Raw genomic sequence first — 19,100 nt, 5'->3', positions numbered from 1 at the left:
TATTAGAAACAGATGGAATGGGTTGGAGACTGAGAATTATTGGAGGATGGCTTAGGAAGTTATATCTGCCTTGCCCCAGGTAAAGGCTCATTTTAAAATACACCAAGCGTCTGTGTTTTCATTGATTTATAGCAGGTTAAAACATACCATCATCTCTAGCTCAATCCATTTATCCACAAATTTCAGAACATTCTCCACAGTTGAGTGGAGAGTGGGATATGACTTTCTCACGTACTCTGGTGCCTCACATTTGACCATGTCCCCTGGAGGGGGAGACCTGGTGGCACTCAGAGAAAGGACAGCAGGTTACCAAGAAGAGACTTGATACCCTATGAGCATATACAGGGGGAGGTAATCCCCCTCAGGAACAGTCATAGGGGAGGGGAGTGAGGGGAAAATGGGAGGGAGGGAAGAATGGGAGGATACAAGGGATGGGATAAACATTGAGATGTAACAAGAATAAATTAATTTTAAAAATTAAAAAAAAAATAGAAACATAATATCCTAAAGAAAAAAAACATACCATCATCATAATAATAATTATAGGGCTAATAATAAACATTTCTTAGCACATACTTATAAATTAACCACAACAAGAGTTTGAAGGAGAAACTCCAAGGCAGAAAGCTGGACACCTCAATGGCTACTGAGGGGACAGTGAAGGAGGGGGAAAAAGCCATTCAAGTTAAGCCTCATGGAGGTCAGCCACAAGGTAGACAAGCAGATACAAGACATGGGGGCTTTAGAGAAAGTAAGAAAGCCCAAAGTAAGAGGAAAAGCATCAGAGGGAGGGGAGTGGAGCTCATAAAGGTGGACAGACCCAACCAAACGTACTGGGGCTCATGGGGACTGTGCAAGGAGGTAGGAATTTGGAGAAGGCATTTATACTATCTCTTTAAAGGGATAATCATTCCTCATATCTCTCTAGCAGGGCTAAAGGCAAGCCCACATTCCTCAGGAGTGGTCCTGAGACCAGGCTACTGATTGGCCCAACTGAGTTTTGAATAGCTTAGAATGTTAGGTCTCTACCCAGGCCAGATATTTCCTTTCTCTTGACTGGGAGGAACTAGTTTGCCTTAATGGACTTTTACTATTATTGTCTCAACACTGTGCTCAACCCCTCTCCTGGCCAGAACAAAATGTTTATCATACTCAGACCTTTGTTATCATTAAAAATGAGATGGCATGCTGCAAATCTGATATGGAGAGAATGTATTTGAGGGACGGGAAAGGGAGAGAAGTTCGGGCCTGGGTGGGCCATAAGGAAAGAGAGACGGAGACAGAGAGATAGTGAGAAAGAAAGAAAAGGGGGGCACCCTTAGAGAAAATGCAACAGAGAAGTGCAAGAGTAAGGGAGCGACCGGTAGTAGGTTTGTTCTTTTCTATCCCGGGACCCTGGCAGGCACCGGTGACGTCAGAGGTTGCTAAGCGACCTAGAGGCAGATCAGATCCACCAGCAGACCATCAGTTCTGCTTGTGAGATAACAATCTTTCTTTCTGACTGTTGCTATGATGAATGCCTGGAGACCTTGTTGCCTGTTTACACATATCCGTATCCATGCCATCCTCTCAAATCCCAGTGCCCACTTTTTTTGAAGTTGTCTTATTTCCTTGTTCCTCTGGGTTCCCTCCTGCCCCAGGACACTTGCACATGCTTGTCCTTTTGCCAGAACATCTTTTCCTGTTCATCTTCCATGTTTGAAGAAAGCACCAGCTCTCCAGGGAAGGTTTTACTGTAGTCTGAGTATGCAGGGTGCCCTCTTGTACTCTCAGCACAGCTACAATTTGGATTTCTTTATGTGATTACCCAACAAATATATGTATCTCCCACTGGCGAGTGAGCTCATCCAGAAAAGTCCTCATACACTGCACTTGGCTAAGTGTTCTCTCCAACCTTGTCTTCATCCCAACGTGAATCCTCTGTGAAAGAATGCTAAAGGGGGGATGATAACTATGATGGGACATTGTGGATGTAGTAAGAAACAAGTCGATCCATCCTTCCCAACAAGGTAGCCATGATCCTAGCTCATGGCACTTGTAATGGGTCACAGTACATTGACATAGCTCACTGGGTGAGCTATATTGAGTGGCATCTATTTACATTATCTCTTTTCGTTTCAGTTTTTCAGGCAATGCCACTTTAAACACCAGTCATGGGCCACTTTGTATATAACTGTTCAAGGAGACAAGTCATTTCCCAGAAGTCTCATGATCCAATTCTGGTTTTATCTCCTGGTTACTTGTGGTAGGATATTCACTTGGAATCTGCAGGAAAAGTTAGAGACTTTCTTCTGCAGCCTGCCTGGGCCTTGCTGGTATACAGCCTCCCTGGGTGTGGAGAGCAGGCATTCTGCAGGTGCACAGCCTCCATGGATGGGGAGAGCAGGCACCCTACAGATACACAGCCTCCCTGGGTGTGGAGAGCAGGCACCCTGCAGGTGCGCAGCCTCCCTGGGTGTGGAGATCAGGCACCCTGCAGGTGCACAGCCTCCCTGGGTGTGGAGACCAGGCACCCTGCAGGTGCACAGCCTCCCTGGGTGTGGAGATCAGGCACCCTGCAGGTGCACAGCCTCCCTGGGTGTGGAGATCAGGCACCCTGCAGGTGCACAGCCTCCCTGGGTGTGGAGACCAGGCACCCTGCAGGTGCACAGCCTCCCTGGGTGTGGAGATCAGGCACCCTGCAGGTGCACAGCCTCCCTAGGTGTGGAGATCAGGCACCCTGCAGGTGCACAGCCTCCCTGGGTGTGGAGATAGGTTTCCCAGCTCTGCTCTGCTCCGTGTTTCCTCTTTCAGCTTCACTTGTTTCCCATCGTCAATTTCATGTTTCCATTTAAATGTGGTCAGACTTGGCGCGAAGCCTACCACCTGAAGTAAGAACACCGCCGTTTTTTTCAGCCAATGCCACCTCCCCTAACACATTTGCATCTCTGAGACTTTCTAATACCACTTGTGCACCCCCACACCTCACTACCCCTGGCCACCACCATTCTTCTTCCTGTGTGTAAATCTCACTGTGCTACAAACCTCACCGAGGAGAAATCAAATGTGTGACACTTAACCTTTGTTCTTAGCTGGACTTAGAATTGCCTGGGAGATTGAGGCACCTCAGGAATTAACTGAAGGGAAACGACCCATACTTAATGTGGAAATTCCATCCTCGAAGCTTGGGGTCACACAGAATAAAATGGGAAAACAGGGAAGAGACACCTTCCGCTTCCTCAACCTCTCACCTGTTGTATGCCTAGAGCCGATCCTTATACCATCACTGCCGTGGAGGACTGAGCCCTCTGAAACTGTGAGACAAAGTAACTTCCACTTTGGCATTTTTCTGCAGACATTTTGGTTACAACAAAGATAAAAGCAAGTACTTACTTACTGCTCACGCTGTGGTCTCTTAGTAACTGCTTTACCTGACTTGGGACCATCTACCAGGGTTCATGAGAAATACATTTTTACTCCTTTTAAAGCTGGATTTTGTTCACCAAATACTTAAGTCACTTCTACCTCTTGTCCATCTTGCAGGAGGGAAGGATGTGTTAAGTGATGGCTGATCAGGCTGTCAACTTGACTACACCTGGAATCAACTAAACCCCAAATGGTTGGGCACGCCTTTGAAGGCTCTTCTTTTCTATTCTGTTTTTGTTGTTGTCTGTTCTGGTTTTTTTTTCCCCTGAGATAGGGTTCTCTGTGTAGCCTTGGCTGTCCTGGACTCACTTTGTAGACCAGGCTGGCCTTGAACTCACAGAGATCCACTTGCCTCTGCTTTGCTGGGTGCTGGGATTACAGGCATGCGCCGCCATGCCGGGGTTCGAAGGCTGCTCTTGATTAAGTGGTTTGAGGCTGAAAGACACACACTAAATCTGGGCCATACTTTCTGATGGCAGCCCACATCGAAGGGCATAGGAGAAGAAGGTTTCTGCCTTTTTCCTGCTTGTCTTCATTCTTGCTGGCAAGCTCATCTACTCTACTGCTGAGCATCCCTTCACTGGTATTAGAGCTGACTTCATTAGGATTCCAATGTAGACTGGAGACCAGCAGCTCTCTTGGACTTCTATACATGAGAAGTAGGGAGCGGAATGAGATAGAAGGGCCAGCCATCTGCAGTTATAGGTAAATGAGAAGTTACATCTGTAGCTGATAAAATAAAGTTACTCCAAATTCTTCTTCTCTTTTATCTCCTCCTCCTCCTCCTCTTTCTTCTGTTTCTTGAGACGAGCTTTCTCTGTGTAGCCTTGGCTGTCCTGTACTCTCTTTGTAGACTAGGCTGGCCTCAAACTCACAGAGATCCACTGCCTCTGCCTCCCTGAGTGCTGGGTTTACAGGCATGCTCCACCGCACTTGGCTCCAAATTCTGCATATTTAACAATATCCGAACCATTTTTGGTGGCTGTAATACAGCAGGAGGTGAGTGCTCCTGGCATCTAGTTTGTGCAGAGCAGGGATGATGTCAAGGGTTTACAACACACAGAACAGCTTCTCCCATGTCCTTCTCTGGAAAGAAACATCCAGCTAAACCAATCTGTCCAGCTGAGGTGAAAGTCTCCTCCGCTGGAGAGGTGGCATCAGATGTGATAATGGGAGACCTGCAGTTGTGCCCTCATCACCCTGCATTCATTTTCATGTGGCATCAGAGACTTCTGTGTCTCCAAACAATAATGATTTTTAAAAATTCTGGCTGAGATAGGATGTGGCTTATTCTAAAGAAACTGTTTCAAAAGGTGCATCTTAGCCTCTGCACCCATTAAGCAAGCTGGAGATAGGGTCAAATGAAAAGGCTTGGATGGGTGCCTAGTGGGTGTCAGTCCTGCAGCTTCTCCTCAGCTCATCCTTGACCAAGTCACCTCAGCTCTCTTGCCTTTACTCACTCCTCATTCCCCTCCCCCCACTGGAAGACTTTCCTTGGTTACCTCATCTCAGAAGCCTCTGGGCTCCTGATACATGGTCTTGCAGCTGCTCACACTTGCTCACATATCTTGACCTCTGAATATTTCTTCAGGCTCTAGATCGGAAGCTGTGGTGTGTCAGACCTAACGCCAATTGTAATCAAGATGCTGGGACCCAAGAGCCACCATGCCTCTCTTTGTGCCCACCAAAGGCCACTGAGGAGCTTCAAGTGACTTTTGAGAAATCCCAAAGGGATTGTGGCCCTTAGCTATATGACACCTGCCCAGCCTTGCCCTTCTTGTCTCAGCCTTTTAGTGGAAAGAGCTTTGACCCATTTATTTACACAATAAGAGCTGTGTCTCCTCTGTACTTGCCTTCTAAACAATGGCTTGGGGAAAAAGGGGACTGTAATAAATATTCTGGCAGAGATAAAAGAAGGAAAGAGGGAGGGGGAATGAAATGTTTGGATTCAGAGTTCAAAGCACTCAGATGATGGCTACACACTGCTCCCAGATTGTATTAGTCAGTAGCAGAGACAACATGGAAACACCTGGGGAAGGCATCTCTTCCTCTTCTTTGCTCACTTTCTCTCTGCTCTTGGATATGGCCTTTTCAAGTATTCAGCTAAATCAAGTATCATTCTTGGGTCAAGAAAACAATTATGATACATGGCTAGCTTCTCAGCTCAGAGTCAGCAAGGCTTTTTTCCCTCTCACAGGCAAGGCTGAGGGGTCTCTACTTTGGCCCCTCCTCCTTGGAATAATCTAGATGAATGAAAAAAACATACACAGCTAGAGGTGCTAATGCCTCTTTTCCTGGGACTCAGAACCAAGATATGCAATAGGGTCTTCTAAATGTCATACCTCCTCCTAATCTTTTCCAAAAGCATTTTACCAATTGGGGACCAAATATTCAAGCATATGAGCCTACGGAACCTTCATCCAAACCACCACATCAAGTCACAGCATCTTCTTAAATCCAGGTATGGCTTGCATTTTTTTTTTTTTCTAAGCAGTTTAAAACACTATCACATCTGGCTAATCAGTAACTATCATGTGCCTCGGCTGACCAAGGATGCATTGGATGAAAAGAAGAAACCTCTTCTTTTGGAAAGATGTAGCCCCTGCTGAGTTGTGCTTGGTATCGGGGAGGGGCACAGTTTAGCCCCAATTGGAAGCTTTTTTCCCCACTGCAAGTTCTATATAAGATATAGTTGGACAAACTAAGAGAGTTTGCTTCCTGGAGGATGGGTGCCAGAAGACACTCTGGGAAAGACTGAGAATGTGCTGAGAATCTGTGCACAACATGTACCCAGCTTTTGGCATACACTGTGAGAGGCCAGCGACTTAGGTAGATCACCAGTTAAGGGCTCGACACCATGGCTTATCTCAAGCCTTAGCAATTGCCATGCAGTTTTGAACACCATAACTAAGACTATGCTTTTATCTCTGGTTCTGTTACTGTGGTAGATGAGGCCTTCAACCAGCATATTTCCATCCCAACCTTGATGGGCAGGGTGTACTTTCTCTCCCTAACTCTGGCTCAGCCACTTGACCGTCAGTGACAGGTTGAATGAAAATGGTTCCCCTAGGTTCGTATGCTTGAATATTTGGCCCCCAGTCGGTGAAATCGTTTTGGAAAGATTAGGAGATATAGCCTTGTTGGAAGAGGTGTATCACTGGAAACGGGCTTTGAGGTTTCAAAAAAACTTACATCGTTCCCAGAATTCTCTGCTCCTGCTGTTTGTGGTTCAAGCTGTGAGCTGACAACTGCTGTTCTGGTCTCCTCTCTCTGTGCCCTTGATCAACCATCATAAACTCTATAGCCCTCTGGAGCTATAAGCTCAACTCAAGCCTTTCTTTTATAAGTAGGCTTGGTCAGGATGTTTTATCACAGCAATAAGAGAATGACCAAGATGGAGTTAGTACATGACTGACATGTTACTAACATATTAGTACTAACCTGATGTGAAACCAACATGACAGACTTGGCCGTGTGCAGTTTTGGAGGAATGTGGAAGACTTCCAGACATTAGACTAGAAAAGCAGTTGAATGCTGCAAGCAAGGCTTAATGAGCCAGCCATCCTAGTAGGCGCTTGGAAGACAATAGAACTGAAGGAGATGTGCACCATGGCAGCTCAAGAGGGTTTTAGAAGGGAACAATATTGACAACTGGGCTAGCGGCCATCCTTGTGATATTTTGGCAAAGAACGTGGCTACGTTCTGCTCTTGTCCTAAGAATTTGCCTGAAGCTAGATTTAAAACTAATTTCTTTGGTGAAGGAGATTTCAAGACAGTCTAATCATGTTGTGTGGTTACTAATAACCTTATGCAGGTTTACAGTTTAAGAAAAAAAAAAAAAGAGCAAGTGGTGCAAAAAAAAAAAAAAAAAAAAAAAAAAAAAAAAAAAAAAAGGAAAGAAAGAAACAAAGAAAAGAAAAAGAAATTAAAAAATGCACAGTTTTAAGAGAAAAGGGAACCAAAAAATTTAATGTTGGAGTCAAGGCTTGCATTGAAAGAGGAGACAATTAAGAAGAGTCCTTGGACTCTAGCCTCTGACTTTGCTGACTCAGGAATCAGGGTTTGGAATTTTTCGAATTAAGAGTAGAGATCTGATCCCATGCCAGAAACTCTCACTAATCATGCAATTGACTTCCGTACTGGAGAAGGCCTTTGCCATTGGTACCCTGAAGAGTGAGGGATGGATTGAGGATCTTAGCTCCCATAGGTCACCAATAAAGCTGTTTGTTTAAAAAAAAAAAAAAAAAAAGAGTCCTGATCTGAGCTGGGCTAGAGAGAGGTGACCCGAGGGCAATCTGCCACCCAACTAGTCTTCCACTTGTAAAAGGAAAGAGCTCAATGAGCTCTCCGCTCCTAAAAGGCAATAAATTAAAGCTGCTGCACATGTGATTTGGGGCAGGGCGGGGGGCAGGGCAAGGCTTATCCCGCAATGATAGTAGAAGTATGTAGTGCCATCCATGTGGTTCTAGACTTAGGGTCATGAAGTATGCATGACTAAGGGGATCAAAGAATCTTTCTCCATGGGTAAGGGAAGCCTTGGAAGGACAGGCCTGTGGCAGGGGTGTCCCTGCATGGAGGCCTTGAGAAGCCATTACCTGAAGGTGTGAGAAGGAAACCCACAGCACCTTGGAGACCTGAACGTAGAGGAGCAAGAGTCTTGGAATGTCTGCCAAGGAGAGCTGCACAGTGAGTGGGACCAGGCCAAAGGAGAAAGACATATGCTTCCGAGCGGAGCTGGCTAAGCCCTTTTGGCACTGGACACACATTTGGACTTTACTCCGCTGGGTTTTCATCCTGTGTGGCTCAATATTTTTTCACTATGACTGAGTCCTATCCTTTGCAACGGCAATGTATATTCAGTTGCATTGTATGTTGGAAGTATGTCACTTAAAATTTCTTTTTAATTTACAGAAGTTTATAATTAAGAGATTGTCTTGAGTCTCAGAAGAGACTTGGGACTTTTAAACAGTGTTGAGACTGAAAGACTATAGGGACTTTTGAAGTTGGGTTAAATGCATTTTGTACTTGATAGGACCGTAAGCCCAGACAGGCCTGTAAAATAAATGTGACGGTCCTAATGGTAATGGCCGCCATAGACTCATATGTTCGAATGGGTTGGTCCCCTCTTGGCGTCACTGTTTGGGAAGGCTTAGCAGGTGTGACTGTGGTGAAGGAGGTGTGTCACCAAGCATGGGATTTGAGGCTTCGAGCCATTCCTGGTGTGCTGCTTTCTGCCTTCTGCTTGCAATTCGAGATGTGATCTCTAAGCTGCCCCCTAACTCTGTGTCCTTGTTCTGCCACCGTAAGCTCTCGCCCTCTGCAATAAGCCCAGCTAAACTCTTTCTTTCATAAGCCACCTTGGCCATAGTGTTTCATCAGCAGTAGAAAAGCAACCCGGACACCGATTTAGTAGATGATCAATTCTCCATTGCAATTCACAGAGGCCAGGACCGTGCCTCCTGGTTTTGCTGTCTCTTCTGGTGCCACTGCATTCACATGAGAACATGCGACTGCTCCTCAGTCTACAGTTCTGCTGTGATACAAATGTGTTCCCAGTTTTGTGTGCTGGGGTCATCATTGCTAGAGTTGTAGTGCATGGTCTTTGGGAGCGGGCTCTTTGGAAGGCAGCTTGGTTTAGATGGGATCTAAAGGGTGGGCCCGAGGGTGTCCTGAGTTGCTTTATAAGAGGGTAGACCTGAATTGGCTCACGTGATCTGTCTGCCATGTGACGTCTTGTGCCCTGTGGCAGTGCAACAAGAAATCATTACTAGAAACTGCTAGATGTCAGCACCATGGTCTTAGAATTCCCAGCAACCAGACTTGTGAGGCAAATAAAAATGTTGTTCTTTATGTATTTCCCAGCATCCGGTCTTTTGTTAGAGCAATGCCAAGCAGAATAAATAGGAGTTCTACTTCTCAGAGGCTCACCAAAAATATACAGTTGAGTAGTCAAGCCACAGCCAGGTCCACACAGGTCATCGTACACTTGTCGAGGGCCATTCTTCCACCCAAGAGGCCCCTGTTGTGTCCTGTTGAGTGGCTGTCCTGCCATCAGCTCCTCTCCTACACACTGAAGGGATTTGGGGCCCACATGAGTTTGGGAAATGCTGAGCTAAATCAAGCCAAGGTGTTCTTGCCTTAGAACTTGGCGGATGCTGATGTGCCCCTATGTGGCTGACTCTTTGGCTGCCTTTGAAGGCCGAGTTACAGGTTAAACTCTGCTTGGCCTGAGGTAACTTATTCAAAAGAGCCCCCGTGTCAGTGTCCACTCACAGGAAAGGAGAATAGCTGTACCCACCAAGTGCTTCCAAGATGGTGCCTGTAGAGAGCTGAGCACCCCTGGACAATCCGTCCTTGAGGGGTCTTAGAACTCTATTATTGGAGCCAGTGGCCAATATGTTCTGGAGTTAAGCAACAAGGGAGTTAAGCGAAGAAGATGAGATGCATGGACCAGTGCATGGTGAGAACCTGGGTCCCTGTGGCCGGACACATATCTGGGGACCTCTAGACCACACAGGCCTGCCAGGGAGGGAGGGTGGAGCACACAGGGACTCTGTACACTTGTGACAGAGGCGGCAGAGAGCAATTACTCATCCCTATTCAGGGTCCTCTCCTCTATTACCTATTCATCAAAACTTGCCTGGCATTTCTGCATTTTTCATTACTAGAGTCAACATTTGCCACGTTAATAAAGCAAGGGGCTACTTTTCTCCGCTCAGAAATGGAATATGTAACAACACAGGCCTTTTGATGTCACCTAGCCAATACAATATGTATCTGAATGCAGATGAAAGGCAGCCTGTTAAACCCAAGCTTCCCAGGCAGGGAGTAGGGCTACGGGCTGCTGGGCTGCCTGTGGGAGCAGAAGCCCTGGACTTCTGTGCCATGGACTTGGGAGAGCGGCTGAAGGAGAAAAGTCATCTACAAAATCCTGCCCGCCTGGCTCCCTGTCCCCTGGATGGGTTGGTGCTGTTATCCACTGGTTCACATGGGGAACACTGGGAAGGTGACAGGGGTACCCAAGCCTGGAGCATAGGAGAGCTGTGGAGTCTGCTCCGGGGTCACAGAGGGCCGGTGCACTGGACGGGATGATGGGAAGGCGTGCTCTTTGAGATGATGGTCCTCCACTTTCCTGCTGCTGTGGCCTTTTAATACAGGTCCTCATATCATGGTAACACACACCCACAACCATAAAATTAACTTCATTGCTACTTCTTAACTCTAATTTTGCCCCTTTATTATGAATCATAACGTAAATATCTGTGTTTTCCGATGGTCTTAGGTGACCCCTGGGAACAGGTCATTCAACCCTCCAGAGGGGTCGTGAAACACAGGTAGAGAATGACTGGTCTAGCTAGCACCAGCTTGTCATCATGTTCATTTATGGTGGCCATGCTGTGAGACACAGGCAGGGAGAGCTGAGAGCAACTGCTTGGAAGCTCTTCACCTCCACCTTTGTTCCACAGAGCTGGGGGACAGGGTCCATCAGGAGACATGGATATCTGAGAGTTCTGAGACTCTCAGAAGCCAGACTGAACATAGGGCACATAGTGACATAGTTAGTGTAGCTGAGTCTCTTTCCTCTCTGTGAACTACAGCTTGTCTGGTTCCATTTTCAACAAATACCCTGGGCCCCAGAAATATCAAGCCTGATGCCCTCCGGGGCCAACCACACACATCCCCAAGTCAATTGAACAGAAAAGGCACAAATACTTGGTCCCATCAGCTCACCTCACTGCATTCAAAGCCAGTCTCCTAGCCCCCTCCTCCCAACCTCCAATACTATGAAATGGTTCACAGCAGGAAGTGTGGACTTGTTCCTCTAAACACTGGCTGTGTGACCTTGGGCAAAGCACACACTATCGCTAAATACCAGTTTCTTGCCTGTGAAATGAGAATGCTAGGAACCTCTTTCTCCTAGGGCTATTGAGATCTGTGTATGGCCGCTGCTCAGAAGTGGTGGCTTTCACCCCCATGTCCTGCCCCACTTCCTGCACTTCTTTCCCTCTGCCCTCCCCACCTCACAGGCTGGAGCTCAGTACAGAGAGGCAGCCAGAGTTCTCAGTTCTCAGAAAAGCAGTGTATTTTCAGGAAGTCCGGGAAAGAACGGATACCTGCTCCCAGCTGGAAGCGAGCAGGGTGTCAGGTGACAGACAGGTCCTGGACTCCCCAGGGGTGCTTGGCTCCAGCTTGGACTTGTTATTCCAAAGTGCAGGACTGCTTCTCTTCAAAGGCCTTTTTATCCTTTCTCTACAGCAGTGGCTCTCGGCCTTCCTAATGCTCCGACCCTTTAGTACAATTCCTTGTGTTGTGATGACCCCCAAACATAAAATTATTTCATTGCTACTTCATAACTACTGTGATTTTGCTACTGCTATGAATCATAATGTGCATATCATATATGCAGAATATCTGATATGTGATCCCCAGAGGGGTGGCAACCAACAGCTTGAGAACTGCTGCTCCCGAGAGTTCTTGAGACCATTAAGGATGAGCAGGCTGGAGATGGAAAAAAAGATGAGTGGGTGGGGGTGCAGAAAGAGGAGAGAAAAGCTCAAGCCATTGTCTGAAGCCCAAGGTCCGGGCCATTCAGGAAGGCCTGGCCTCAGTCTTCTCATCTGTGAAGTGGGCTCATGAATCACAGAGTCAATGGAGGGTACTTGTAGGCAAAAGGCCAGTGGTGAGGAATATTGCACCTGTAATGATGTGACCTCCCCAAATGGTAATTTGGAATGGGAGAGAACATTCTAGAAAGAGCTACATTTGGAGAACCTCTATACACCAAGATCCCAGGGTTATTCCAGGTCCCTAGTAGAACCTCTGCTCCCAGGAACCATTTTGTGTAGGGAGAAAGATGCCTCACAAACCTGCAAGGCCTTTTTGTGGACTGAGCGTCCCCATGTCTGCTGTCATGGCACAATCGCCAAAAAGGCTGCTTTCACATTCTCAACCTGAAAGAGAAGTTCTACACTCACTTCCTCAGGCCCAGAGAAAAAATTAGAGAGCATTATGGGAAAGAGTGGCCCAGACAAACATCATTAGGGGGACGGAGTCGGCCATGCAGCCATGTGATGGATCGGCTTTGAGTTAAGAGTGAACAGGCAGGGTGAAGGCCTTAGGGCAGCCCCCAGCTTGGGGCTTGGTGGAAGACAGGCTAATCGCATAGCCAGAGAGAACTGAGCAGAGGTGAGAATGGTGCAACCAGCACATTGTGGTGTACCCAAATAAAAGGCAACACCAGCCCTCGGTTTTGTTCTCTGGGCCTCCTTTCCATGAAAGGCCGTACACTGAGTGCTTCAGACCTCACAGGCAATAAGATTACAATGACCCCACTATTCAACTCTGTTGTCAAAGCACAAAAGTAGCCATGGCTATGTGCAAATGGAGGGCCATATTCTAAAACAACTTAACGTGCAAGAACTTGCAGGAGGTGGCGATGGGCGGGGGGGGGGGGGGGGGGAGACGACAAGCCAGATTGGACCCCAGTCTGCAGCCTTAGGTAATAAGTGGCCAGGAAGGGATTTAAGCAACACTCTGGCCCTTAGTGTGAGCTGACATGAGCTGCATAGTTACAGCAGTTTGTGACTGCTGGGAGAAAAACAGATGTTGAAGGTCAGCAGGGTCACCTGTGGGAAGGCCTCTTCTAGAAGTCCGGCTAAATGTTGATGGCTTTGGGTTTGGAAGTTCACGGACAGAAGGAGATAGTGATGGGCCCGGGAGCCACTGTGAAGGCAGGCAAGCCCCGGGGCTCACTACTGAACTTTAAATCTGTTAAGTGTGGGTCCCACAAGCAGTATTACTGTAACCACAGCCATCTGTATCTTCTGGTTTGTCACAGAGGCTGTCTGGCCTGGCAACCTCCAGGCGCATGCAGAAAGCTTTGCAGGAATTTCTTCCCTAGTTCAAACCACTCACAAAAACCCAGGCTGCAAATTAGATAGCTTCATAGCTGCGCTGTATCCATAAAAAGAGGTAATTTTAATATTTGGTTCAACTTCAAAGCAGTAACTTAGAATTATATATACTCCATTAAAATATAATGTTTCCCCCCCCCCCAAACTAATCAAATGGCTAAATCAATTGTTGGTGGACTGCCAGTGGCCTGGGGATCAATGGGAGTAGAAAATGTATTCTATATTTTCCTTGTTACATGGAGTTAGAGCGCATATTTTATTAACGCTCATCCTGTAGAGACCAGATTTGTGTGTTCGCTAAAACAAACAGTACCGTCTTCGGGGCTTGGTGGGATGGAGAGTATGGGGGTGAAGAATGTGAATGAGGAAGCAGCCTTCCCCATGCTCAACTGTACTCTGACGGGTCATGCCCTGGCCTGGAATCCAGCCCTGGCTCCTGCACCTCCCTCCTGCTCAGGAGTAAATGACTTTGCAGTCGGCGCCCTTTTCTTTTTAGTCTCTCCAGCTTGTGAAATGAGCAGCTTGGAGACACTCAGAGAAGGCAAATAGGTTTTGTCCTAACTTAGCTTAGCTTGAAGGCACTGCTTGCTTAGAGCCGTGCATGGAAAACGATTCCGAACCGTACCTGGGAAGGTACCGTTCAGAGTACCTGGGTTCACAGGAGGGCCTGATGGTTTGTTTTATTTATCAAGTTGCCTGGCCTAAGGGACGTCCCGATAGCTGGTTTCACAGCCCATATGTTTCTATGATGAAATACCAGAAAGCAAGCTTGCTTTACAAGGAGAGGGACTTGGGCTTAACACTAGCTCTAGAGTCAAAGGCTCGCATAGTAATCCTCTTGCCTGAGCTGATGGGTGTCTCCATGTATACACCTCATTCCCTTCCAAGGGCACACCTTCGGGTGACCCAAAGACTCCCCACTCTACTCAATGTGGTCCCCCTCTCCAAGACTTTAGCGACTAAGTTCCCAACACAAGAACACTTAGGCCATAGCAACGGGGAACATATTCTCCCTGTGTTTGTGAGGTTATTTCTGGAGAAGACTAGAAAGTAATTGGTAGGCTCGGAGCAGAAAACTTGCTGTCACCAATGTGAACAGGTGTCATCCAACCCACTGAAGATCTGAGTAAAGGAGAAGATGGGGGAAGGGCAAACTGGCCCTCTGTTTAAGCTGCAATTTCCATCCACTCCTTCCTTTGGCCATCAGCACTCCTTGCTCTTCAGCCTTTGAACTCAGGTCGAGACTCATATCATGATTCCTGAGGTCCTAGGCCTTTAGACTTCCTCCGAATGACATCAGCATTTCTCCTGGTTCCCTGTCTGGCAGGCAATTTTATATTGCATGTGTCTGTTTTTCTGCAGAAAAGGAATGTATTGTCAATTAGTAATGTCTGCCACGGACATAGGCGAAGCCTCCTAAAGTGTTGTCAATTAGTGATGTCTGCCATGGACATAGGCAAAGCCTCCTAAAGTGTTGTCAGTTAGTAAAGTCTGCCATGGACATAGGCGAAGCCACCTGAAGATCAATTGTCTAGAACAAATCAAGTCAGGGATTCCCTCTGTCCTCACAGGTCAGGAACAAGACTCTGTTTCACCAAATGCTTCTTCTGTAACTTGCAGGAGTTTCTCCAGCCCTCTGTGGCTCCCCTCCCCCATCCTCCTCTGCAACTAACTTTGTCTTCCCTATGCCTCCTTGAGGCTAGGAGTCCATGGTCCATATTCACAGTGCTGATGACCAAACATTGTGGATGCAAAGCTTTGAAGCTGTGCCTTCCAAGACCACAGAGAAGGGCATTTAATTTGAAGCTGCACCTGGAGTAACATAGAGCAGGTATGGACGTCTCTGGTTCCAGATTCTCATCCACATTGTGAAGAAGCCAATCCAGACAGCGGCTCATTCTCCCTGGGTTTTGGTAGGTCTTCTCTTAGTGCCGCTTCTCCCTCTGCAGGTATACTGTTTCATTACAAAGTAATTGTGACAGCCTACTTAACAAAGTAGACTTGCAAGCCCAGGGAAATGATAGGAGGGCGGGAGGGGTACCTCAGGAGATGAGAGCACAGAGCTAAAATGAGATGGTCTTGTGGGAGCAGTGCCCTAGTGATGCTATCTGTTTAAAACTATGTAATCCCGAGAGTCCAGTTGGCCAACCTTCACCTGCATCACCCCTTCTTCGTAGGGGATGAAACAGACATGATGTATAGACCCCCACAGTGAAAGGGGAGAATATCCCAACAGGAAAGCATGGTGCAGATAACAGGAATGTTTGGAGTCAAAACCCAGGCATATCTTTAGTATCAGTTTTTCAGGTTCCTTGGTGCTGGCCAGTGGGAATGCCTCCATCCTCATTGAAGGGCTGTGACTCTGTTGCTTTCTGTCTTTATGGGAAAGGAGAGGCTAGCCACACCCTCTGCACCAGTCCCCGGTGGTTTCTGGAAGAGATGTCCATGCAGCAGGAGGCTTCATACAGCAGACATTTACCCCTTACTCCATCCAGAGGTCAGAAGCCCAAAACTACCATGAGCAGTGGCATCAGCAATGATTCTTGGGGAGAATCGAACGTCTGACTCTTCCTTCTTCTGGCAGCCATATCTCCTTCCTGGTGGCATTTCCTTCTCTTCTGCCTTTCTTTGACCCGTGTCATTGGGTTGGGCATCTTTATGGCTATTTTAGGAAGGTATGCTTATCTCAGCTTCCTCGCATTCTTCACATGTACAAAACCCCTTTTCCTAAACAAGGTGACTGACAACACATGTGGCAACTAAGACACACCTTCTTGGTCCCCAACACTCAACTGACTTCCCCTATGTTGAACATTATTTCTCTCTGAGATCCAACTTTTCGCATAACTGGAGACTTTTATCCCTCTTTCTAAATTCATGTTGTATGTTTCCTATCCGAGGCCATGTTTTGTTTTGCTTGTTTTAAATGTCCAGAATTTTAAAATGTGCAGAACATGTTCAAATGCAAGATTTGGTTGATTTTATTTATTTTATTGACAGAGTCTTGCTATGTCACCCAGGCTGGCCTTGAACTCACAATCCTGCATCAATTCTCTCAAGAGCTGGGATCACAGGCAACCAGCTATTTTAATTTAGTCTCCACAGTTGTTTTATATTCCCCAACTCCCAGTGATTTATATATACACTAGTGACTCAGTAGGACTGCAGAATGATGGATCTGGATCCCCACCCAGGCCTCCCTGGCTCTCACTTGCATAGTCCCCAATGTAGATAACCACTGTTTAACTGAACCTATGTGCTTTCCCCTGTGCTTTTTTCAAGCCTCATTATCTACGAAGCTTAAGGGGAATTCCCTTCAGACTTGTTGAAGGATCAATACGTGTTGTGTTCTTTAATGTTATGCCAAACACTGTCCTCTTACCTAGACTATGGGCAGCCTTTGGAGGCTAAGCTGCAATGCTGGCGATCTCCTTTATCTAAAGGACAGTGTAGGGGCATCCTCCGTGGGCTTTCTGTCCACCTCATCCTCACAGATCATCTTTTAATTTCTAAAAGACACCTAGAAGCAATCGATTCCTTCAGAATGCATCTATTCAGGGCTTTGTATACATCTGTTCATGCGTCTCCCATCAACAGAGGAGAAAATGGAGTTTAAATAACTCACTTTGGTGGACAGAATGGCAGCCCTCAGGAAATGCTCATGAGTTAATTTCTCATCTCGTTCCTGTGCTCGCTCTCTAGGCAAAGAAGACTTTTCAGGTATGGTTAAGGTTCTTGAGATGGAGTTTAGGCCCAGTAGCACTGTAACCATTGTAACCACTGTATGACCATTGTATCCTTTGGAACCATTGTATCACTATTGTATCCTTTCTAAGGGAGGCAAGAGCAGAGAGTTTGAGATCTTAAGACCTAACAGGGTAATGGAGGTGGGAGAAGGGGCTAGGAGCCAAGAAATGCTTGGATTCTCCAGATCTGAACAGGACAATGAAACAGATTCTCTCGTAAAAAGTGGCCCCAGTAAGACAGCCCCCACCCCACCACCACCTTGATTTTAAAGCTTAGCTCTCAACCTTAAATTAGTACTGTGATGCCTTAAAGCACCAAGGAAATTACATTTTATTACAGCATCAAGGAGAAATGAATGCACACTCCTGGTAAGGGATAAAGTCTGGCTCCAGAGCCTTTTACTCTGCATAAAGTTGTACTTACGCATAGTACAATTCTGTACCTGAAGCAGGACTCTAACTGAGCAACTATTTAGGAGTCCTCTATCCTTGGAGCTCACAGCCATAAGGAAGTATGTAGATATGGCATGTGAACCCTGAGTTCAACCTCATGAGGCAAACGTTGGGGTAAGTGGGAGGTGGAGAGGGCAGAGTAGAGAGAGCCAAGCTAGAAAGCAGACTGTATGCAAAACCAGAGCCTGAGCAGGAGGAGGCTAAATGCTGGGGCACTGGGGACCAGGTGCAAATCAGCAGGGAACCCAGAGAGACTTGAGAATGCTCTTGGATGCTGAGAGCTCCACTAGCAGCCACAGGACAGGGAAGCAGAAGCTGTGGGGCTGTTCTCAGCACTTGGTTCTGGAGTGGTCCATCCAGGCAGCACCACTTTGCCTCAATTACCCCATCCGTAGAAGAGGAACAGGAATACGCACCTCCCAAGAAGAGATCTGAGCTCCAGCTGAGGCTAAGAGTCCCATCGGCAAGCATGAAATTTACTCCAAAAGTCAAGCCCAGCTCAGGATCCTGCTCTGAATGGGAGCACCAGATCTGCAGGGAACAGGACTCTGTCCTGAGAAGACTGGCCAGCATGTGCCCTACTTCTTTCAGCCCCAAAACTCATTGTTTACTCTAAGTTCTTTTCATCACTTGCAGTGGCTAAGTGGCCCACCTTGGAAGATGGTCAAATATAAGACTTCTGTTTTGTTTTGGCACTTGCCAGTACGTGGCTTTTAACAAGGTGCTTCCTGGAGCCGCTGCTGATGGCATAACAAATAGCCCTAGTCAGATTATTTCTGGGACTGATGGCAAAGATGTGCCATATTCCTCAAGAACTGTGCCCTATCTGCATTGCAAATTGGCATCTCTAAACCCTGGATCATTTTACAGATGAAAGCCACTGAGGAAATGGCCAAAGTGCACGCAGCAGAACTGGGTTTTGAACCCAGGTCTGCACACATGGTTGCCTTTCCTTTGATCTTGGGCAGTTTGCATCTTCTTAGACATCTCCACATGTTGCCCTGATAATCTCCCAATAGGAGCAGTTCCTTGGTATAGCTCTAGAATCCTGCCTGCTGCTCTATCAAGGCCTCTAGTCAGGTCAGCCTTTGCAGGCTGCCTGTTAGCCTGCCTACTAGCTAGTGACATCTGGCACAGAGGAAGTCAAGCTCCATGTCAGAAGTTAGGACCCAACATGTCTTCCTGAGTGACTGTGTAACATCATGCCCCGTCTTCCTAAACTTCAGTCTAGAAACTATCAATTTTTCAGCAGTCTGCCCAACTATAAATCCCTCTCAGTGACTACACATCTTTCCTTCATTGGGGTACATATAGATAATAGGTGTAGAATAATCCTGAACATTCAGGAATTCACTATTGTACAGTCACTTGGAAGCATAAACCTTAGTGGCCAAGAATCCAAGGGTTCAAGGCCTATCCCAGCTTTCTCTTATTGCATGGATGGAATGGATGGTATGAGTCTTATGGTATGGACATTCTTCATATGCACCCAAAACCTGTAAGTTGAAATCCCCACCATTAGTATGATGCATCTGGATGTGGGCCTTTGAGAAGTGATGAAGTCATGAAGGTAAAGTCCTCA

The sequence above is a fragment of the Acomys russatus genome, chromosome 26 (assembly GCF_903995435.1).
Source record: "Acomys russatus chromosome 26, mAcoRus1.1, whole genome shotgun sequence".
NCBI lineage: Eukaryota > Metazoa > Chordata > Mammalia > Rodentia > Muridae > Acomys > Acomys russatus.
Note: the sequence above shows the minus strand (reverse complement) of the source record.